At 41.1% G+C, this 22723-nt stretch overlaps 1 pseudogene; it reads right to left on the reverse strand.

Annotated features, from left to right (window-relative positions):
- Positions 1 to 22723, reverse strand: part of LOC145407425 (cell adhesion molecule Dscam2-like) — a 174185-nt pseudogene that overhangs the window by 138468 nt on the left and 12994 nt on the right.

Consider the following 22723-nt stretch of genomic DNA (forward strand, 5'->3'; position numbering starts at 1 on the left):
TAGACCTGACTGAAACCGAGGACTTAAAATCTAATCGCTTTTATCTTTCAACTCAGCGTCATCTGCCACATTACTAACCCCTTCTCTTCAACAATACTCAGCTCTCCCTATCATCATCTCTCGGTATCCCTGGTGTATAATTTTCTCGCTGTATAATCCCACAAAGGTCACGTCACTCCCTTCGCATAATCTATTCCGCATATGTTAGGTGCGTTGAGCCGACTCCATGCATTCATTAACCCGACACAGTTGCTGAATTTGTATAGGACAGGGACCCCATTCTCACCTCTGCCTATGACTTCCAGTCTTTTAAACAGAGAGAGAGAGAGAGAGAGAGAGAGAGAGAGAGAGAGAGAGAGAGAGAGAAGAAAAAAAAAATGAGTGAGAGAGGCGGGAGGGGATAATGAAAGAGAGCAGGCAGGCAGGAATGGAGGGAGAGAGAGAGAGAGAGAGAGAGAGAAAGCAAGAAGAGGAGGAGGAAGGAAAAGAGAGAAAATAGGAGAATGAAGAATAATAAATGAGAAAGGCTAAAGGAGACAAGGAAAGATAGCAGAGCGGCTGGAAGGGAGGGGAAAGAGAAGGAGGGAGAGGAAGAGGAAGGAAAAGACAAAAAGGAATAGAAAGGAGAGCGAAAGAGGGAGGAGGGATGGAACTAGGAAAGAGAGTGGACAAGGAGCGAGAAAGAGAAAGAAGGCAGAGAAAGAAGAGGGAGGGAAAAGAGAGCAAGTAAGAGTGAGAAGAAGACTGGAAGAGAGGCGGGAGGGGACAAGCAAAGAGAGCAAGTAAGATAGCGAAGAAGTGTGAAAGAGGAAGGAGGAACTTTGCGGAAGGGGACAAGGAAAGAGGGCTGGCTGGGTGGTTGGAAGGGTTCGACTCTTACCCCAAGCATGAGAAAAATTTTATGAACTTAAACTATGCAGGATGAATTCTGATGTCCCACGCAGCCAAGGGGGGAAGGCAGAGGGGGGCCGCGTGTCGGGGACCTGAGAACAATCATAGTGGTGGTGAGAGTAGCAAGGTTTACATACAATGGCTAGAGAGAGTGAATGACTTAGTGGGAGGAGAAGAAACCATGAAGAAATTTAGAGAAGGTAACTTGTAATCAACAGGGTGAGAGACACATGCAAGGAAAATCTATTTGTGTGGTGGTGGGAGGAGCAAGGTTTACACAAAATGGCTCGAGAAAGTGAACTACTTAGTGGAGAAAGGAGGCGGAGGCATGAAAAAATTTAGAAAAGATAGGTGTTAATATGCGAACGGCCAGGGTGAATACTGATTAGAGGGAACATACACAAGATGATTTTAATTTTGTGTTATTTGAGGGAAAGAAATGTTTAGGCAAAGTAGTAAGGAGATGTGAACGACCGGGTAGTGAAAGGGAGAGGCTAGGGATATTATTATTATTATTATTATTATTATTATTATTATTATTATCTGAGTAAGAACGTCAAAATCTTCTAAACAAAAGGTAATACAAGACAGAGAAGGTAATGCGGGTGGGTGATGAAGGAGGAACTCTTAGAGAAACTTAACGAGAGAGAGAGAGAGAGAGAGAGAGAGAGAGAGAGAGAGAGAGAGAGAGAGAGAGAGAGAGAGAGAGAGAGAGAGAGAAAATCCACAAACAATTTATATCCTCAGCCTGTCTCTCCATGTGACTCCACAGGCTCCTCTTAAATAACTCATTTCCACTGCTCTCACTCTCGATTTGTGCCCTTCCAACAACGTCCAAGCTTCACTTCCATACGTTAGAGTTGGTATCACAATACTGTAATGTAGTAACTTTTTCACTTCCATGCTCACATCCCTGCTTTTTATCACTGCTTTCAAGGAACCAGCAACATTTCTTCCCTGCTGTACCCTTTCAAGTACTTCACCCTCCAAATCTCCATCTTTACTCATCACACTACCCAAGTACTTAAACGTACTCACATTTTCCAATTCCTCACCATCCAACCTTGCTGTACATTCACTGACTTCACCTTTCTCAAAGACCATCACTTTACTCTTCCCTACATTCACCTTTAGATTCCGTTTCTTACACACTCTCCCAAACTCATCCACCAAGCCTTGCAGCTCCCCTTCGTCTTTACTCAGGGTTAAGTCCTTCTCTAAAAACTGTCTAGTATAACACCGCAACATTCCTTCATTTCCTCCTTAAGCTGTCTGTCTCTCCTTGTAACTCCGGATTTTCCTCCTAGAGTCCAAGGTCCATGTCGGATATAGAAGCTCCCTAACACATCTTCCTTAGCGATTATTCTTGGATATGTCTGGGTAATACCAATGTGTATGTTATTTATGCTGAGTATGGTGGTATTTGAAAGATTTGCACAACACAGAAGAGGGTAGGAAGGTGTAATAAACAAAATAAATCGCATAGGAAAAAGTGTTACGGAGCTTCCCGGCCCAAGTTTTAGTGCCGTACGTTAGAGCGAGGATAAGAGGCGCCCCCAAATGAGTTCTCTGCTTTCCTGTTCATTTCTTTATTCCTTATCACATAACAGAAAAAGGAAATGCAATAAAGAGAGAGAGAGAGAGAGAGAGAGAGAGAGAGAGAGAGAGAGAGAGGAAGCTCAGCCACTGACAAGTACTGTTTATGAACGATGAAAAACGTACCCTTGCAACGTAAAATGAATTAGCCAGGAAAATAAATAAAAAAAGGAGAAACACACACACACACACACACACACACACACACACACACACACACACACACACACACACACACACACAGAACAAGAAGGGAAAGTACTCCACTGACCGTTACATATACGAGAGATGAAAAAACACACATAGAACGTAAAACACATTCGCCTAACTCTAAGGGTAAGAGTGGAAAATATATCTTGTAATCAGGGTGCTTGTGAGGGAGTGAAGGAGGAGTGAATTACCTGTGAGAACACTTGAATGTGAATGGTGGCTTGTGTGGTGGGGAGAGCCGTGTGTGTGAGCGAGGAGGGAGGATGAATGGTGAGAGAGAGAGAGAGAGAGAGAGAGAGAGAGAGAGAGAGAGACAGACAGACAGACAGACAGACAGACAGACAGATAGACAGACAGACAGGCAGACAGACAGACAGACAGAATGACAAAAAGACAGACAGACAGACAGGGGGACACAGAATATGCAAAGCGAGCGACTGACTGCAGAAAAACAAGAAGGGGCGACAGAGAAGAGGAATAAAATTGATAAAAGGAAAAGAGAGGAAAGAAAGGATCTCATAATATAATTTGTAAAAACTTGTAGTGAGGTTTTGTAGTTTAGTTATACAGATATTAGACTTGTGGACGAGCGGTTGTTATACGTGAGTAGTTTTGTAAGTAGATAATCTTCGTTCTCTTTTGTCATGACTTGACAGGAGAGGTAAATATGAGTATGGGACTATTTTTATTTGTCTTGGAAATATTAACAAAGTCTCTCACACACGAGTGAAGTATAAGTAGAGTCCCGCGAGCTACCTCCTTGTCTCGCTCTCTCCCTCTCTCTCTCTTCCATGTTGCGAGGCTCCTTCTCTCTACTACCTGTCGGTTCTATGGCCTGTCTCCTTCTGAGCTCTGCTTCCTAAATTCTGGTGTAGTAGGGGTCATGTCACGTGTGTTACACTGTTGTTGAAATGTTCTAGAAGCCTGTGTGTGAGTATGTGTGTATGTGTGTGTATGGTCACGAGGCACTGTCATGTGCCTATCAAGCATTAGAGTGTGTAAGCATGTTTAGCATTGCTCGATTCTCGCAGACACAATACCGTCTCATCATCTGACTTGCTGCTTCTATCTGTCTGTCTATCTATCTATTTATCTATCTATCTATTATGATTTGTAATTATAATATGGAGTCCTGACACTGCTCGGTCACGTGCTGAAGGTCCTCCGACAGCAATTATCATTGACATATCCTAATCTATTAGTACATAATATTGATAATAATATTGTATACATATAATATTCATGTAAATTGCAATGATCTAGTAATATTACATTTTAAACAAGTTGTATACATATTTGAATAAATGCAATGGTTGTCATATGACATTTTGTAAGATCTGTATGTATAACAGACATACGCATATAATTGTGCAATGGTAATACTGCTAGGTTATTACATTACATATTGAGTTATCCCTTTAGTAATGTCTAATATTTCACCTAACTTGTATGATGATTCTGGTAATACAGAATTGTGGTAAAACTGTATGATTTTACATAATATTGTAGTAACATTGTGGTAATACATAATTGTAACATTGTGAATTGTTACATAATTGTATTGTAATTGTTACATTGTAGTAACATTGTAGTAATACATAATTGTAATATTTTATGAATTGTTACATAATATTGTGGTAATGCATAATTGTGTTGGCCTTATAATTGTAGTTACATTTTGTTAATGCAACTGTTACATAATTGTGTTGGCCTTATAATTGTAGTTAAAGTTACATAAAAGTTACATCTTGTTAATGCAACTGTTACATAATTGTTACATATTGTTTGTAGTTACATATCGTTTGTAGTTACATAATTGTAATAATTGCAGTCCTGACACTGAATCCGGTCATGCTGCGGTCGATGATATGATGTGCCATGCCACTAGCTTGTGGAGACAACAATTTGCTTTTTGTTTCACTTATAGAAGGAGTTTATGTGATGATGTGCCATGCCACTAGCTTGTGGAGACAACAATTTGCTTTTTTGTTTGTAGTTTATGTGGTAGTTTGGCATTTGTAGTAACACTTACACCTACTTTCATTTGTTTGATATGTGATCTTACTGTATTTCTTTCTTTTTTTCTTTCTTCCTTTTTTTTTTTTTTTTTGTATGTATCGATTTGGTATAGTTTGTTTTTCTTCGTTTGTCTACGCTTTTTCTGTGTTGTTCATGGTTGCATAATTGCTGGTTAATTTCCTTGGGACCCTTTTTTAAGGTTTAGTTTATATTGCACAGATATTACTGAAAATGATATTATATAGCCCCATATTTTGTTATTTTACATAAAAAATATATATACACTATATACAGTATTAACTATATACACTGACTTGTTGTTCACTTGTACCTATCGTGGGCAATATATGTGTTAGCATTGTGTGGAAATCTTTGTCTTCACGACTGGGTGGAAGATTTTCATTCTTGCTAACGTCATTTGTGTTGGCCATTTTTTTTTTTTTTCTGGTTTTCCTTGTAACTTAATTTATCTGTTTCCACTAGGTAACATTAATTAATAAATGTTTAATACAGATCTTTTAATCGCTCACTGAGTAACTGTGATGGTATATTTTCTTTATTACTTTGTAGATGTAATAATGTATAGCTGTATGTATGAAACACGTATTTTATGTAGGTATAAATGGTAATACTCGTTGGTAGTAAATAAATGCTATAATAAATGAATGAATATATACAGTGTAGAATATTTATTTTTGGTGCAAGTATTTAATGATTGAATTATGAAGATAACTGAAGTAGGTATATGTATTTAAGTTGTAACTATACAGCAGGTTTTATATGTTTGTGCAAAATGTGTTGTCTATCACTGTGTATCGTATGAATGAAGTAACTATGTAACTCACTAATTTACCGTGGTGGAAATGGTGTGAGTGGTGTTGCACGTGGTGATAGCGTTGTTCTTCACGGGTTGATTGACGTGTTGTCGTCTTAGCAAAAACGTATGGTGACGTCGACTTCCCACACTGGTAGCTGTGGTGAGTAACTGAGTAGCGATGAGTAACTTCAGTGAAGATGAGTGAGTAAGATGAGTTGTGAATATGGACTTGGTATTTGCATCGTCGTCTTGACCTTCTCGCACTCCTGCGTCAGCGGTGGAGGTTGGGTGACGGTAGGAAAGAGAGGAGGGTGAGGTCTGGTGGTTGTGAGTTTTGAGTCGTGTCTCACTCTTCGTTTGTTTGTTTTGTTTTGTTTTTTCTCGATGTATTCTCCGTCCTTTTCTCTTGCGATTTACTCGCTGTAGGATGAAGACTGCCGCTGCTTGTAGGTGCGTGTAGAAGATTATACAGACGACTCGTAGAGTTGTTACTTGTAGTTGATCGTACATGGTTATAGTTCGTTGGTTCGTCGTAGAAATTGCAAGATTGTTTGTATCAGTATTTTGTTAAACTAAATCAACGTGATGATCGGGCAGACAGAGAGGGGGTTGGAGAGAATACTGTCAGGAGCTGGTTGTGAGTTGTTGGTTGTAAGAGGTATTTTTTGTTTTCAACCTTGATAATGCAGAATCAACTGTACACTCGTGGGCTTGTAGGCTTGTAGACTCGTAGGCTTGTAGGCTTGTAGACTTGTAGGCTTGTAGCTTGTATTTTGTAGGAATTCACTGTAGATTCGTAGACGAGGTTCGTACGTTCGCTGCCGCCATATCTCACTATAAGTTTGTAGATGCTTGTAGAGAGGTTTTGTAGATCAGTTATATATATATATTAGACTTGTGGACGAGCGGTTGTTATACGTGAGTAGTTTTGTAAGTAGATAATCTTCGTTCTCTTTTGTCATGACTTGACAGGAAAGGTAAATATGAGTATGGGACTATTTTTATTTGTCTTGGAAATATTAACAAAGTCTCTCACACACGAGTGAAGTATAAGTAGAGTCCCGCGAGCTACCTCCTTGTCTCGCTCTCTCCCTCTCTCTCTCTTCCATGTTGCTAGGCTCCTTCTCTCTACTACCTGTCGGTTCTATGGCCTGTCTCCTTCTGAGCTCTGCTTCCTAAATTCTGGTGTAGTAGGGGTCATGTCACGTGTGTTACACTGTTGTTGAAATGTTCTACAAGCCTGTGTGTGAGTATGTGTGTATGTGTGTTTATGGTCACGAGGCGCTGTCGTGTGCCTATCAAGCATTAGAGTGTGTAAGCATGTTTAGCATTGCTCGATTCTCACAGACACACTACCTTCTCATCATCTGACTTGCTGCTTCTATCTGTCTGTCTATCTATCTATCTATTATGATTTGTAATTATAATATGGAGTCCTGACAAGGGGTCAGGAAAAGAGAGCGAATTGGAGAGGAATTCTTGATAAGGCAGTGGATGGATCGGTGAAGAGATTTTGGAGGGGAATGAGGTTAGGAAATGAAGGGAGATGAAGGAGAGAGAAGGGAGGAAATGAGAGTTTGTGCAAAAGGGGGAGATGAAGGCTAGGTAATGAAAGGTGAATTGGTGAAATGATAAAAGGTAATGAGAGAGAAAGAGAGAGAGAGAGAGAGAGAGAGAGAGAGAGAGAGAGAGAGAGAGAGAGAGAGAGAGAGAGAGAGAGAGAGAGAGAGAGACAGACAGACAGACAGACAGACAGACAGACAAACAGAGAGGTGCCCAGGAGAGGAGAGTACGGAGCTTGGGAGGGGAGGGGTAGTAGGGGAGGGACGTGACTGAGAGAGAAGGCAAGAGAGCCTGCCTTCCTCCATTACACTTTACATGTACTGTACACTCAACACCTAACCTATACTCCTGTCACTCCAACTTGGCCCTTCAGTTGGAAAATCCTCCCTAAAACTGAATAAACCCACGTGAAAGTAACGAGAAAGTAACAAGGAAATGACCAGAAAGTAACAAGAAAGTACCAAAGAAAGTAACAAAGAAAGGAACAAGTAACAAGAAAGTAATAAAGAAAATAACAAAGAAAGTAACAAGAAAGTGACAAGAAAGTAACAAAGAAAGTCACAAGTAACAAAGAAGGTAATAAAGTAACAATGCATCAAGAAAGTAAGAAAAATGCAAGAAGAAAGTAACAAAGAAAGTAACAAGTAACAAGAAAGTAACAAAGAAAGTAAGGTAACAAAAAATAACAAGTAACAAGCAAGTAACAAAGAAAATAAAGAGAAAGTAACACAAAGTAACAAAAAGTGACAAAGAAAGTAACAAGAGTAACAAAGAAACAAGAAAATAACGAAGAATGTAACAAAGAAAGTAACAAGAAAGGAACACAAAGTAACATGAAAGTAACAAGAAAGTAACACCAAGTAATTTGAAAGTAATAAGAAAGTAACAAGAAAGGAACACCGAGTAATTTGAAAGTAACAAGAAAGGAACACCGAGTAATTTGAAAGTAACAAGAAAGTAATAGAGTAACAAGAAAATAACAAAGAAAGTAACAAGAATAACAAAGAGAGTAACAAGAAAGTAACAAAAAGTAACAAAGAAGTAACAAAGAAACTAAAAAGAAAATAACACAAAGTAACATTAAAGTAACAAGAGAGTAACAAGAAAGCAACAAAGTAACAATGAAAGTAATAAAGTAACAAAGCAAGTAACAAAGAAAGTGACTAGAAACAAAGAAAGTAACGAAGACAGTAATAAGAAGCAAAGAAAACAATAAGAAACAGAGAATGTAAAAAGTACCAAAGAAAGTAATAAGAAACAAGGTAATAAGGAACAGAGAAGGTAAAAAGTAACAAAACGTGACAAGAAAGTAACAACAAAGTAACAGACAAGAAAGTAACAAATAAAGTAACAAGTAACATATAAAGTAACTAGAGCAAAATAGGAACCATGTCGTAGCTGTGAAGGGCCTTAATAATGCTACCTTGTACCCCCCCAACCACGGGACAAACCTAAACTCCTTTCACTTTAACTTGGCCCAAATTATTGCCCTGTTCCAGCTTATTTCACGTAGCTCTGTGGGGGATCCGACACTACTACGATTCTACCGCCTGAATCTGCACTTCTTCGTGACTGGCATCATGCAATTTCAACCTCTTGCTACCACTAAGTATTTAAGGCGGAAAGCTAGCGATTTTAGGCCAAGTTGGAGTGAAAGGGGTATAGCATTGCATTTCAGCTTACTGTGGACAAACAATGAGCTATAGGAGCCTCAGATAAATCGTGTCCAGAGACAGAAAATTGAGCGACTGGGAAAGATATCGTGTGGAGAGATGACGATTTTAGGCCAAGTTAGAGTGAAAAAGGTATATCTTCAACTCAGGCTTACTGAATTCCACTCCAGCTTACTGTGGACAAAGAATGAGCTATAGGAGACTTAGAGTAAGCGTTTCCAGGGACGGGAAAGCGAGCGACGGGGAAAGATATCGTGACCCATACAGACAGCCATACAGAGAGGCGACAGACAACCCCCCGTAAAGAATAGAGAAAATAATAGAGATGTGAGGGGTGATGGCGCATAGCGAAATATTGGTCAGGATTGGGAAGCGACGGGCAATAGTTCACCATGAAAAAAATTGCCGTCCGTCCATGCTACTGGATTTCAAGTATCTTTTGCTTTGTGGCTTAATTTTGAAGGGCAAGATGAGAGGAAGACTTGTGCATAGAAAGTTTATAAGGGTGGTCATTTTTGATTTCTCAGTAAGTCTCCTATTTCTCTCTCTCTCTCTCTCTCTCTCTCTCTCTCTCTCTCCTGTGACTAAAGTACTGTACATGCATTAATATTAAGGCCGGACTACCTCGGAGGGACTGTAAAGTCTGTGTGGTCTGTGTATCTATGTAATTCACTCTGTCTCTGTCTGTCTGTCTGTCTGTCTGTCTGTCTGTGTCTGTCTGTCTGTCTGTCTGTCTGTCTGTCTGTCTGTCTGTCTCTCTCTCTCTCTCTCTCTCTCTCTCTCTCTCTCTCTCTCTCTCTCTCTTTAAGGTCTAAGTGTCAAGAAAGAGAGGAATGGAAGGTTTATGAACACCACATTTTTAAATCACTCTTTTCTATTTATATATATATATATATATATATATATATATATATATATATATATATATATATATATATATATATATATATATATATATATATATATATATATATATATATATATTAATTTATATCTAAGGACTCACTGACCAAGGAAAAATTACTAGGGATAGTTTCTAAAATGTATGTCCACTGTCCTCCTATTTCACGACCGATTTTTTTGTTTCTATTGGAATAAACTTCGATAACGCCCACACAAATCAAGTATTTTTTTTCCAAGCTCTCGTTTCTTGAAGACCTGAATAATCGAGAGAAAAACGTAGGAGTCTTTGAAAGCTTATCTCCTGTCTTTTATTTTCCGACTGTCTTTCGATGTAGCTATCTTTATGAATCAGAGGACAGTCGAGGGAAAGAAAAGCAAAGTTGCTGTTAAGTACGCCTACTGTCTATCTATTGCCAGATGCTTCAATCCCGTAAGGAGTGACCACAAACAAATCACCTCCATGTCGCCCTGTCCACCGTCATTTCACTGCCCTCCCCCCAGCTCACACCCCCTCTCTCATATACGCCTACTGATCTGCTATATTACTGGGATAACTACTTGTCATAAATCGGCGCCAAACGACAAGGCCTTCATCCAACCAAATTTTATCTTTTGCTCCTTGCTTTACTTATTTCAGGGATCAGAGTGCTTAGGCTAGGAAAAGAAAAAGAAAAAAGGAAAGTTATAGGAAAAACAATGACTATTCTGCCACGCCCTCTTTTTCGACTATTAACTGCTTGGAATTTATGTCTTGAAGATGTTGATTTATAACTTCACCCCCACAAAAGGAAAAATATTGACTCATATCTATTTCCGAAGGACTGAATGAACTAGAAGAAGAAGAAGAAGAGGATGAAGAAGAAGAAAAAGAAGAGAAGGAAGACGAGGAAGAAGAAAAGGAAGAGAAGGAAGTGGAAGATGAAGACGAGAAAAAGTATGAAGAAAAGAGGGTTGGAAATTTTTCGGAAAGCTTGACTATATACCCTCATTTGTTTTCTATTTTCCTTTGTCCTAGCGACAATCTTGAAAAACTAAATCAACACTGAAAAAGGAAACAGGGAAATTTTGCAGGCTAGCACCGTCTCTTTACCTCGTATTTTTCGATAACTTGAAATTCATGTGAGCACCGCCGGATATTATGCTCACAGGCCCGATCCTATGGCGTCATTTTGTGTGCTGTGATGAGGAGGGGAGGAAGGGATGTGTGTGTGTGTGTGTGTGTGTGTGTGTGTGTGTGTGTGTGTATTGACAGATTTGGTGCGTGCGTATGTTGATAGAGTTTTGGTGTGTGCACATGTGTGTGTGTGTGTGTGTTGGTAGAGTTTTGGTAAGTGTATGTCTGCGTGGGTAGAATTTTGATGGCTGGTTCCTTTTTCTAAACTCTGCTAATCTTGTTTCCTTCAGTCCGAGGATGCCATTTTAAGATTAATTATGATGCTACCAGTCAATAATGCTTTCATAGTGAAGTGGATGTGGGAGGAAGAAAGAGATGTGTGCTGGTAAAATTCTCCAGTTTGCTTCGTAAATCTAAACTTCGGTATTCTGCAGTCTTGAACCTACCCCAAATTCTTTCATTCTTAAAATATATTTTGACATGGGTCTTCGCTGCGCTCAGTCCACCAATCCCACGACCACTTTTTAAATAGGGTATATTTTCCTATTCCAGCCCATCCTACCCACTCCTCTGCCAACCAAGCCAATTTCTTTACCATCTCTAAATGCTTCTTGGTGTTGTTGGCATACAGAACGATTATTTAAACTATCTGCACATATCATGTTAAAATGTACAGGTGCGTTTGTCGACAGTGCCATGAAACATTCAGAGAAGGTAAATACATGGGCGTGGTAGGCAGAGGAATGGACAGGATGGGATGCAGTGTTGATGGATTCTGGGTCTGGAAATGGTAAGTACACCCTGTTAAAATAAGGGTTGTAGGATTGGTGGTTCGAGTGCAACGAACGATTGTGCCAAAATATCTATTATGACTGTAAGAATTTGGGGAAGGTTAAAGAATTTGGCTTTGGGAACAGCTAAGTGGGGGACGTGTGAGGTGGATTTTGTGGTGGGGGTGGGAAGGGGACATGGCAATATACCCTGTGAAGAGTGTTGTAGGATTTGTGGTTTGAATGTAGTAGAGGTTTATGTCAAAGTTTTCTCCAACAATAAGAACAACTAAGTTCTCTTTGCTCTCATATGTCTGGCCTTTTGCGGTACAGGAAGAGGTTGTCGGTGCTGAGGTGGCTATGGCGAAATAAAGATATTATTATTATTATTATTATTATTATTATTATTATTATTATTATCATTATTACTATTATTATTGTTGGTGGTGGTGGCGGTTGTGATAGTGGCGATGATGGTGGTGTTCTTACTACTGCTACTACTTACTGTCACTACTACTACTACTACTATTACTACTACTGCTACTGCCACTTCTATTATTATTATTATTATTATTCGTGGTAGGTGAGGGCGCCCACCATCCACTCACTCGACGTAGTGCTGCTTTGGGTGTCTGCTCTTTGCTCTCCTCCTTCCTTCCTTTTCTCTCTTTCCTTCATTCTTTCCTCTTCCCTCTGCCTATGGGTGACTTTACACTCCCTGTTCTGTCTTTCATTCCTTCATTCTTTCCTCTCCCTTCTTCCTGTGGGTGACTCTACACTGAGTGACAAGCCAAATGGTTTCCTGTACACCAGGAAACCATTTACTACGTTGGGTGGTAACCATATAACCAAATTACGGCGCCGGTATTTAAGGCGCTCCAATTGGATTGAGCCGGTGAAAGTTTATATTCAAGGGGTGATTGGGGTTTATTGCTCAGGTAATGCCACTCAGGGATGAGTGAGGCTGGTCACTCTCATCTTAAATGTCAGGACCAACTCGTCTAGCCCCGGGCTCCTACGCTTCTCATGGGACAACACAGAATTGGATGATGGATGGGTGGATTATTATTATTATTATTATTATTATTATTATTATTATTATTTTATTATAATTGTTGTTGTTATTATTATTATTATTATTATTATTATTATTATTATATTATTATTATTATTATTATTACTATTGTTGTTGTTGTTATTATTAAATTTTTGTTAGAGTGGTCACTCGCCAAGCACGACACGCTCAGCATACTCTCCTCGACCCACTCAGAATGTCGTAGACGTCAGGAGGCCATTTAGGAAACGGCTCGGCCACACGAACAAATTTACGATTGTTTCCCAGTCGTAACAATGTCTTTGCAGGACTGACGAAGGAGACAAAGTGCAGATTCGTTACGTACCTTCCACTCCTACTAAACAAAAAAGAAATCAATCGATAAATAAATGCATAGATATCTCGGTTATGGGTGAAAACTGTGGTGTGTAATATCTTTTTTCTTCAGGACAGACAAGGAAAGGAGTATATAGATTTCTTCCATATCTCTAGGCTTTCCTGTAGAACGATATGGTACGAGACACACGATCGTAAATATTTTGGGGAATTCCACCTATGGCAGTCTTATAATGTAAGCCCGTATCTTAGGTGGCTTCGGAGCTCCTCTTCCATAGCGATTTATTATTATATTGCACCTTAACATTCTTTTGTATGCTCTTTATATCCCTTGTTATTCTCAGCAACTCTTCCTTAGTGATTTACTTTCTGTACAGTTCGCCTAACTTTATCTTATCTGCTACGCGATTTTTTTTTTTTTTAAATATCTACATAGTTTGCTTAGATATCATACAAGAGGATTTTGAGGTGTGGTATACAGAATGAATATCAAAGGAAGAGTTGTTACGAACCTCAAAAGCCACTTGGAGTTGCTACGACTGGGTTGGGGGTAGTGAATGGTTAGCGAGTAGAGGTAGGGGAGAAGATGAGAGAGAGAAGAGAGAGGTATATGTGAGCAGGAGAAGGGAGGTTAAGAGACTGGTGAAGGAGAGTAAGAAGAAAGTGGATGAAGAGTTTGGGAGGAATCTGAGTGTGAAATGGAGGGAGAGTAAGAAATTGTTTTGGAAGGAGGTAAAGAAAGTAAGGCAGTGTGAAAGGGGAAATAGTAGGGGAGTGAAAGATAGGAATAATAGATTGTTGGTGGAGAAGAGAGAGAAATTGAGGAGATGGAAGTAGCACTTTGAGGATTTGTTGAATGTAAAGAATGAGAGCAGTGTGAGTATAAATGGTTGGGGAATGGCTCGGAGAAGAAGAGATGAATGGAGGGAGGAAGAGATCAGTAGGGCGGAAGTAGTGGAAGAGATGAAGAAGATTAAGTTGGGAAAGGCCCCAGGAATTGATGGAGTGTGTGGTGAAATGCTTAGGTATGGGGGTGAGATTGTTGTGGAATGGATATGGAAGTTGTGTAGATTGGCTTGGGAAGAGGGAAGGGTTCCAAAGGACTGGAAATCAGGTATAATTGTTCCTTTATACAAAGGAAAAGGGGAGAGAGAAGTATGTGGTAACCATAGGGGTATTTGCCTTCTTAGTGTGACTGGTAAAATATATGGTAGAATACTCACTGATAGGGTTAGGCATACGACAGAGGAGCTAGTTGGAGAAGAACAAGGGGGATTTAGGAAGGGAAATGGGTGTGTAGATCAGATATTTGTTCTAAGATGTTTAGTGGAGAAGTATCTAGAGAAGGGAAGGAAAGTGTATGCTGCCTTCATGGACTTGGAGAAAGCTTATGACAGAATAGATAGGCAAGGTATGTGGAAGGTATTAAGAATATATGGAGTGGAGGGGAAATTGTTGAGTGCTGTGAAGAGTATGTACGAGGGAGCTAGGGCTACGGTGCGAGTGGATGGTGAGCTGAGTGAGTTCTTTGATCTCAATGTGAGACTGAAACAGGGTTGTGCGATGTCTTCATGGCTGTTTAATATATACATGGATGGGGTTGTAAAGGAGGTGCAAGGTAGGGCAGTAGATGTGGGGCTGGCCCTAGTCAATGAGGGTGAGATTTGGAAGCTTCCGGTGTTGCTGTTTGCTGATGATACAGTATTGTTGAGTGAAGATGAATGGGAGTTGCAAGGTTTGGTGAATGAATTTGGAACAGTGTGTAGGTGGAGGAATATGAAAGTTAATGTAAACAAAAGTAAAGTTATGGTGTTTGAGAGGAATGAAGTCACAGAGTGTGCAGTGGGGTTGGATGGTGAGGATATGGAGAATGTGAGTGGATTCAAGTACATGGGCAGTGTGATGAGTAGGGATGGAACTTTGGGGGATGAAGTGCGTGAAAGGATACAGCAGGGAAGGAAGGTTGTTGGTTCACTGAAAGCAGTGATGAGAAATAGGGAGGTGAGTATGGAAGTTAAGGAGTCACTGCATGATAGTATTGTGATCCCTACCCTGACGTATGGAAGCGAGACGTGGACCTTGCAAGAGGGGAACAAGTCAAGAGTGAGAGCAGTGGAAATGAGTTACTTGAGAGGAGCATGTGGAGTGACGTGGAGGGACAGGTTGACGAATGAAGAAATGAAGGAACGTTGTGGGGTAGATGTGGATGTGGTTGAAAAGATTAGGAGAAATATACTGAGGTGGTTTGGACATGTGGAGAGAATGGAGATTGAGCGACTGACTAAGAGGGTGTATGTAGGTGAGGTGGAGGGAGGGAGAGGGAGGGGTAGACCGAGGATGAGGTGGAGGGATGGAGTTGAGAGGTATTTGAGGGAGGGGGGTGAGTTGGGGTGAGGGTAGTCAAATGGTGGGTGACAGAGCGACTTGGAGTCGTTTTGTCTGCGGCCACCCTTTGCGAGATTAGGGCGTCGGGCTATAGATAGATAGATAGGTTACGAGCAGATCAGGAAGAAGAGGAGGAGGAAAAAGAGGAGGAGTAGGCTGAGAAGGAGAATGAGGAGGAAGAAAAAGAGGAGGAGGAAGAGGAGGAGGAAGAAGGAGAGGAGGAGGAAGAAGAAAAAGAGGAGAAGAGGAAGGAGAGGAGGAGGAAAACAAAGAGGAAGAAAGGAAACAGCCTTGCCAGAGAAGGAAGTGGGGCTCTCCTTCCTCATCTCCCTGAAGCAGCAGTGCATTTTCGTAGTATTTGAAAAGGAGCCTAATCAACTCAAAAAAAAGAAAAAAGAAAAAAAAAAAGAGTCCATAACAGCCGGCAATTATCATAAATTATACTATTTTTCGTATCAGCTTACTATTTTACTCTATGGATTCGTTGTGAGAATATTGCTGCTATATGAGTGAAGATAAACGTATACACAAACAGTCTTTAATACACAACTTAAACCTGGGAGAGATTATACATACAGCTCAGGTCATCCTTAATCCTTTTACCTTGGCTCTCGGTGAGATTCTTAAACCAGGTAAATCCCACAGTAGCATTGCAAACTTTTAGGAGCTTACCTGGTCCTGTTGGGTCTGTCTTGCGGACGCAGGTGTTCCCGCGGCTGTTTTGACGCGAGATGTGGGTGCTGCAGCCCGCCTGAATGTTGCGGATTTGGCGAGGTCCATGAAGAAGGGATGTTGTGTTCCTTCCCACCATCCAGGAAGTGCTGTCTTGAGTGATGCAGTTTCCTTAGTTGCTGTAAATCTTGCACGGCTTGTACTTGTAAGAACGACCAGGGTACCAAGGAGTCGTGTCGTGGTGTGGGTAGAGTTTGTCCAGGGTGTGGGGAGGGTAGATTAATACTTTGGCTTGGCTGACCGCTTGTTTGTAAAAGGTGGTGTAACACGGGATTTGAATATGAGGGGTGTGGGTGTGGGTGTGGGTGTGCGTGTGGATGTGGGTTTGAGGGTGACTGTGGGTGTGTGTGTGAGTGTGAGGGTGACTGATGCAAGGATGCAATTTGCGAGGTTGACTGGCCAGGTTGTGGGTGTGAGTATATGACTGACTTTGGGTGTGCCTGTGGGTGTGAGTGGGAGTGTGGGTGTGACTGTGTATCTGAGAGTGACTGGCCCAGGAGTGATGCTTCTGAGAGTGACTGGACAGGGTGTGAGTGTGGGTGTAATGGGTGTGGCTGTGGGTGTAGAGGGTGGGAGAGTGACTGGGAGGGGTATTGGTGTGGGTGTGAGGGGTGTTTCGGATGGGGCTGGAGTGTGGATGCAGGACAGAGCACCACGGCGGCAGGCTGAAGTGCTCCCTCGTCTCTACAATCTGCAAAAATAAATAGACAAATGAATAAATAAAGTCCTTGAACCAGGTGGGTTGAAACCATTTATAAAGATTTTTAACCCTCAAGACTTTTCCTCACCCTCAAGACTTTTCCTCACCCTCAAGACTTTTCCTCACCCTCAAGACTTTTCCTCACCCTTAAGACATTTCCTCACCCTTAAGACATTTCCTCACCCTCAAGACTTTTCCTCACCCTTAAGACATTTCCTCACCCTCAAGACATTTCCTCATCCTCAAGACATTTCATCATCTTCAAGACTTTTCCTCATCCTCAAGACTTTGCCTCGCCTTCAACACTTTTCCTCACCCTCGAGACTTTTCCTCACCCTCGAGACTTTTCCTTACCCTCGAGACCTTTCCTTACCCTCGAGACTTTTCCTCATTTTCGAGACTTTTCCTCACCCTCGAGACTTTTCCTCACCCTCGAGGCTTTTCCTCACCCTCGAGACTTTTCCTTACCCTCGAGACCTTTCCTTACCCTCGAGACTTTTCCTCACCCTCGAGACTTTTCCTCATCCTCAAGACTTTTCCTTACCTTCAACACTTTTCCTCACCTTCGAAACTTTTCCTTACCCTCGAAACTTTTCCTCACCCTCGAGACTTTTTCTCACCTCTGTCATCCCCCTCCCTCCTCTTCTCTTGATTCCTCTCCTACGCTACCTGTTTGGCTTATTGTGCATTACAGTAAAACCATAGATAAAGGAAAAGAATAATTTACACTGCTTTATTTTAGTATCGAAACCTATACTTAAAACACAACGCTTTTCCAGTCCTTTGGTCATAGTACACATGTGAGCTTCTCTCCCTCTGGAACCAGGTTAATCCGGAATATTGTTTAATATGGAATGGATTTGCCCCAGTTAGTCCGAGATTAACTGGGATTTACTTTTCTTTCTTTTTTCGGTTGCAGAGGACATACAGTGCAACACAACAAGCCTGACAAAACACAAATATCACTGACATACGTTCATACATAAATACATACATGCATATATACTTACATACATATATTTTAACACTACGAATAGGTCTAGTGATAAAGATAAGGTACAATAAAAGAACAGAGATCCCCTACGAACACATCTGGACCTGACGTATGCGCAAAGACAACCAACGATATCGGAATGGACATGAACGAAAACCCTTGATAAGATGGACACTGAGAGAGTCTGATCAGTGGTGCAGCCTTGTAGTGTCTCCTTCTGCCATTTATTTATTACTGCTATTTATTTATATATTTATCTATGTATTTATTAACGTTGAGGGTTGTAATCATAACCCCCTCGAGCCAGTGGCGTATTGTAACGATGTTCTTGCTAACTTTATATGATTTTATATATATTAGGAGAAACTGTGTAGTGATGACGCTATAAACAGCTTCCATAAACCCCTTCAAAGCCTCTCGTCTCTGCCAAAGCTAAATAAAACTGTCTGACACCAGCAAGAATAATATTAATAACACATCACTAACTGAAGGGGATAAGCACAAAGACGAGAAGTGTTTTATCAAGTAGTTTTTATCATGTACCGCATTTTCAAGCCCCAGATGCTAGGAGGGAGAGTGAACTGAATGCGGCGTCTTGAAAGAAGGTGAGGGTACGTAGAGAGAGGTGTAGTGTGTGTGTGTGTGTGTGTGTGTGTGTGTGTGTGTGTGTGTGTGTGTGTGTGTGTGTGTGTGTGTGTGTGTGTGAGAGAGGTGAAGTGAGGTGAGGTGAGGAGAGGTGAGGTGAGTGTGAGTGTGAGGGAGAGTGTGAGGGCGAGTGTGAGTGTGAGGGCGAGTGTGAGTGTGAGGGCGGGTGTGAGGGTGAGGGCGAGTGTGAGTGTGAGGGGGGGGGTGAGTGTGAGGGCGAGTGTGAGTGTGGGGGCAGGTGTGAGGGTGAGGACGAGTGTGAGGGTGAGGGCGGGTGTAAGGGTGAGGGCGAGTGTGAGGGTGAGGTGAGGGCGAGGTATGGAGATGTGTTGTTGGGCGGCGTCTCGTGTAACACAGACACCTCCTCCTCCCACACCAAGAGCCTCTCACGCCGGCCTTGTGTGTCGCATGCCCGTCTGGTTCGAAGGTTCACTGGTTCTCTTTCAAATTCTTAGCCAGGGGGGAGGGATTAGAGGAAAGAAAAAAAAAGTATGACCAAGTTCTCTAACACCTTTTCCTAAGCTATTTATTTGGTTCATTACACATTACTGTCCTCATCTTCCTTCCAGTATCACCCTACTTTGCATAAATAACGTACAGTACAAAAGGATATTAGCCATTTATAGCCAAAATAAATCGTTATAAAAGAGGTGTTAGGGAACTTCTTTAACCGACTAGACTATGAGCCTATGACTCATAACTACAGCCGAGTTCATGAGTAGGGACACACATCTGCTATACCTTTTTTACTCTATGCTGGGCTAAAATTAGTCTCGCTACCTTGAATTCTGAGTTGTAACGCAAGATTAACACTAGATTATGGGGCTAGTCACGAAGAAGTGCTATGGGAAAGATGGAGAAGCACGGTATTGTCTAATAGCTTCCATATCGCCCTGTCGCCTGCTATTTCGCTGCCCTTTCCCCAGCTCACATCCCTCTCTCATATACCTCTCTACTCCATCCCTCCACCTCATCCTTGGTCTCTCCTTCCCGTTCCCTTAAAAGCATCTTGATACGTAACGTTTAAATATATCCAGATCTATCCGGGTATACCTAAATATATCTGCCATATAATAATAAGATTGTATGTATGAGTGCAGCTATCTATCAGTCACTGTAACTAGCTGTCTATCTCTATGCTCAGAACTGACTTTATAAGTCAAGCCAGTAACCTTTGTATAAATCCTTTGCTATATATCCAAATCTCTCTCCCTGTCTATCCATACCTATCCATTTCACATACTGTATATTCTTTATGAACAGTACTGTATCTATCTGACCATTTTCATCTATTTACTGGTTATATTTATATGACAGAGGCTTGTAAGCAGCGTAATAATTGGCTATATAACAGAATTACCCCGCATGTCTTAATTTTGTCTCTGTGTATAATCATGTATCTGTCTGCCAGTCAGTGTATCTATCTGTCTATTAGTATATTATTTGCCAGTCAATGTATTCATCTGCCAATCACTGTATCTATCTGGCTAATAACCACTTTGCTGTATCACAGATTCAACCCTCTTGTCTATCTATCCACGTGTATAATCATGTATCTGTCTGTCAGTATCACTGAATCAACCCTTCTGTCTATATATCCATGTTTATAATCATGTGTCTATCTGTCAATCAATGTATCTATCTGCCAGTCAATGTATCTATCTGTCAATCAATGTATCTATCTGCCAGTCAATGTATCTCTCTGTCAATCAATGTATCTATCTGCCAGTCAATGTATCTATCTGTCAATCAATGTATCTATCTGCCAGTCAATGTATCTCTGTCAATCAATGTATCTATCTGCCAGTCAATGTATCTCTCTGTCAATCAATGTATCTATCTGCCAGTCAATGTATCTCTCTGTCAATCAATGTATCTATCTGCCAGTCAATGTATCTCTGTCAATCAATGTATCTATCTGCCAGTCAATGTATCTCTCTGTCAATCAATGTATCTATCTGCCAGTCAATGTATCTCTCTGTCAATCAATGTATCTATCTGCCAGTCAATGTATCTCTGTCAATCAATGTATCTATCTGCCAGTCAATGTATCTCTCTGTCAATCAATGTATCTATCTGCCAGTCAATGTATCTATCTGTCAATCTATGTATGTATCTGCCAGTCAATGTATCTATCTGTCAATCTATGTATGTATCTGCCAGTCAAAAATAATCTTGTTTTTAATGCATCAAAGACTCAGTTCTTACACCTATCAACCCGACAAAATCTTCCACAGGTATACCCACTAATGTTTAATAATATTCAGCTTAATCCTGCATCATCCTTGAACATGCTTGGGGTTTCATTTACTCGGGACTTATCTTGGAAAGATCATATTACATCTCTTGTAAAATCTGCTTCCAAGAGATTACGTGTGCTAAGCCGACTCCGTTCCTTCTTTACCCCTGCACAGTTGTTGACTTTATACACGGGTTTTATCCGCCCCTGTGTGGAGTACAACTCTCATGTGTGGGGAGGTTCCCCACATACAGCTCTTCTCAATAGGGTGGAGTCAAAGGCTTTTCGTCTCATTAACCCTCCTCCTCTTACTGACTCCCTACAACCTCTGTCTCTTCGCTGCACTGTTGCATCTTTATCTCTTTTCTATCGCTACTTCAATGGTCACTGCTCCTCTGAACTGTCTGCATGCATTCCTCCACCTCTACGACGGGCGCGTAGCACCCGTCTATAGTAAACTCTCATCTCTTTTCTGTCCAACTCTCTAATGCAAGAGTTAACCGTTACTCCCAGTCCTTCATTTATGCAACAGGTCAACTTTGGAACTGTCTCCCCCTGTCTGTATTTCCTGCTTCTTGTTATCTCCAATCTTTCAAAAGCAGTGTGTCCAGGTATCTCGAAATAAACCGATCTTGAATTTGTCTCTCTCTTGTATTTTGTTTTTCTTTTGGAAGGAACAGTTATTGCTGGCTCGTGTCCTTTGGTTCCTTCTTCGCATAAAAAAAAATCTATCTACCCGGTCAATGCATATATCTGCCAGTCAGTGTACCTGTCTGGCAGTCAATGTATCTGTCTGCCAGTCAATGCATCTATCTGTCAATCAATGTATCTATCTATCTATGTATTTATTTGCCACTCAGTGTATCTATCTACCCAATCAATGTATCTATCTACCCAGTCAGTGTATCTATTTACCCAGTCAATGTATCTGCCAGTCAATGTATCTGCCAGTCAATATATGTATCTGCCAGTCAATGTATCTATCTGCCAGTCAATGTATCTATCTGCCAGTCAATGTATCTATCTGCCAGTCAATGTATCTATCTGCCAGTCAATGTATCTAACTACCTAAATCACCCGCGTTAGTGTTAGTGTGGGGTGAGGGGGAGGCCTGGCTCTGTACTGACATAATTTAATCACATATACTAACTCTTCCATGGTGGGGGCAACTCTGGTTTTTAAATTTTAACCAATATCTTATTCCAGTTACCACCAGACGATTTTATTCAGCTGAGACAAGGACCAAAGATCGAAAGGCTGAGGCGAATCAATGCTGTACTCTTCAAGAATTTAAGATTACATGTCTGTCTCTTTTAGCTTCGTCCATGCTGCCTTCAGACTATTTCCTTCAGCTTGGCAGAGACTTCAGCTTGGAGGGGTTAGCTGTAGCCTTCAGTAAACTAAGGTGAATAAAATCTGGCCGTAATAAGATCGGAATAAACTGAAAATGACGCCATAGCAGCGAAGGTTATTATAGTTCATTGCACTGTCTTACCTAGAAAGAATTGGCACTCCCAGCAACTTCATTCAGAGAAGGTAAAATTATATGCACACACACACACACACACACACACACACACACACACACACACACACACACACACACACACACACACACACACACACACACACACACACACACACACACACACAAGGGAAACTGTAAGCCCCCTAATAACACATGAGAAGCAAAAATTAACTAGCTAAAAAGAATCCAAACAAGCTAATCGTCATGAAATAACATACATACATATACCTAGGCTGCTTCCCCCAAGGAAAGGGAGGTAGCCGAGACAGGACGACACACTCCCCATTTACTCATCCATTCAAACACATTCATTCGCATCTTAGCCCCAAAGGGGAGAAGGGACAGATCCTCACCACACCACACCACACATGGGTCAACTGTTCAGTGCAGTCTGTGACATCCGCAGCAGGGCCCGACAGCAGTGCTGGTTTACCCCTGCCACATCATAATGGACCCATCCCCTTACTCGCACCTGACCTGACTAGCTGATCAGACCAAATGCGGGAGAATATCCCCTCAGGACTGCGTCATCATTTATTCATTCACAATTTCTC

The sequence above is a fragment of the Coenobita brevimanus genome, chromosome 73 (assembly GCF_032717465.1).
Source record: "Coenobita brevimanus isolate Jiangsu-jjx chromosome 73, ASM3271746v2, whole genome shotgun sequence".
Classification (NCBI taxonomy): domain Eukaryota; kingdom Metazoa; phylum Arthropoda; class Malacostraca; order Decapoda; family Coenobitidae; genus Coenobita; species Coenobita brevimanus.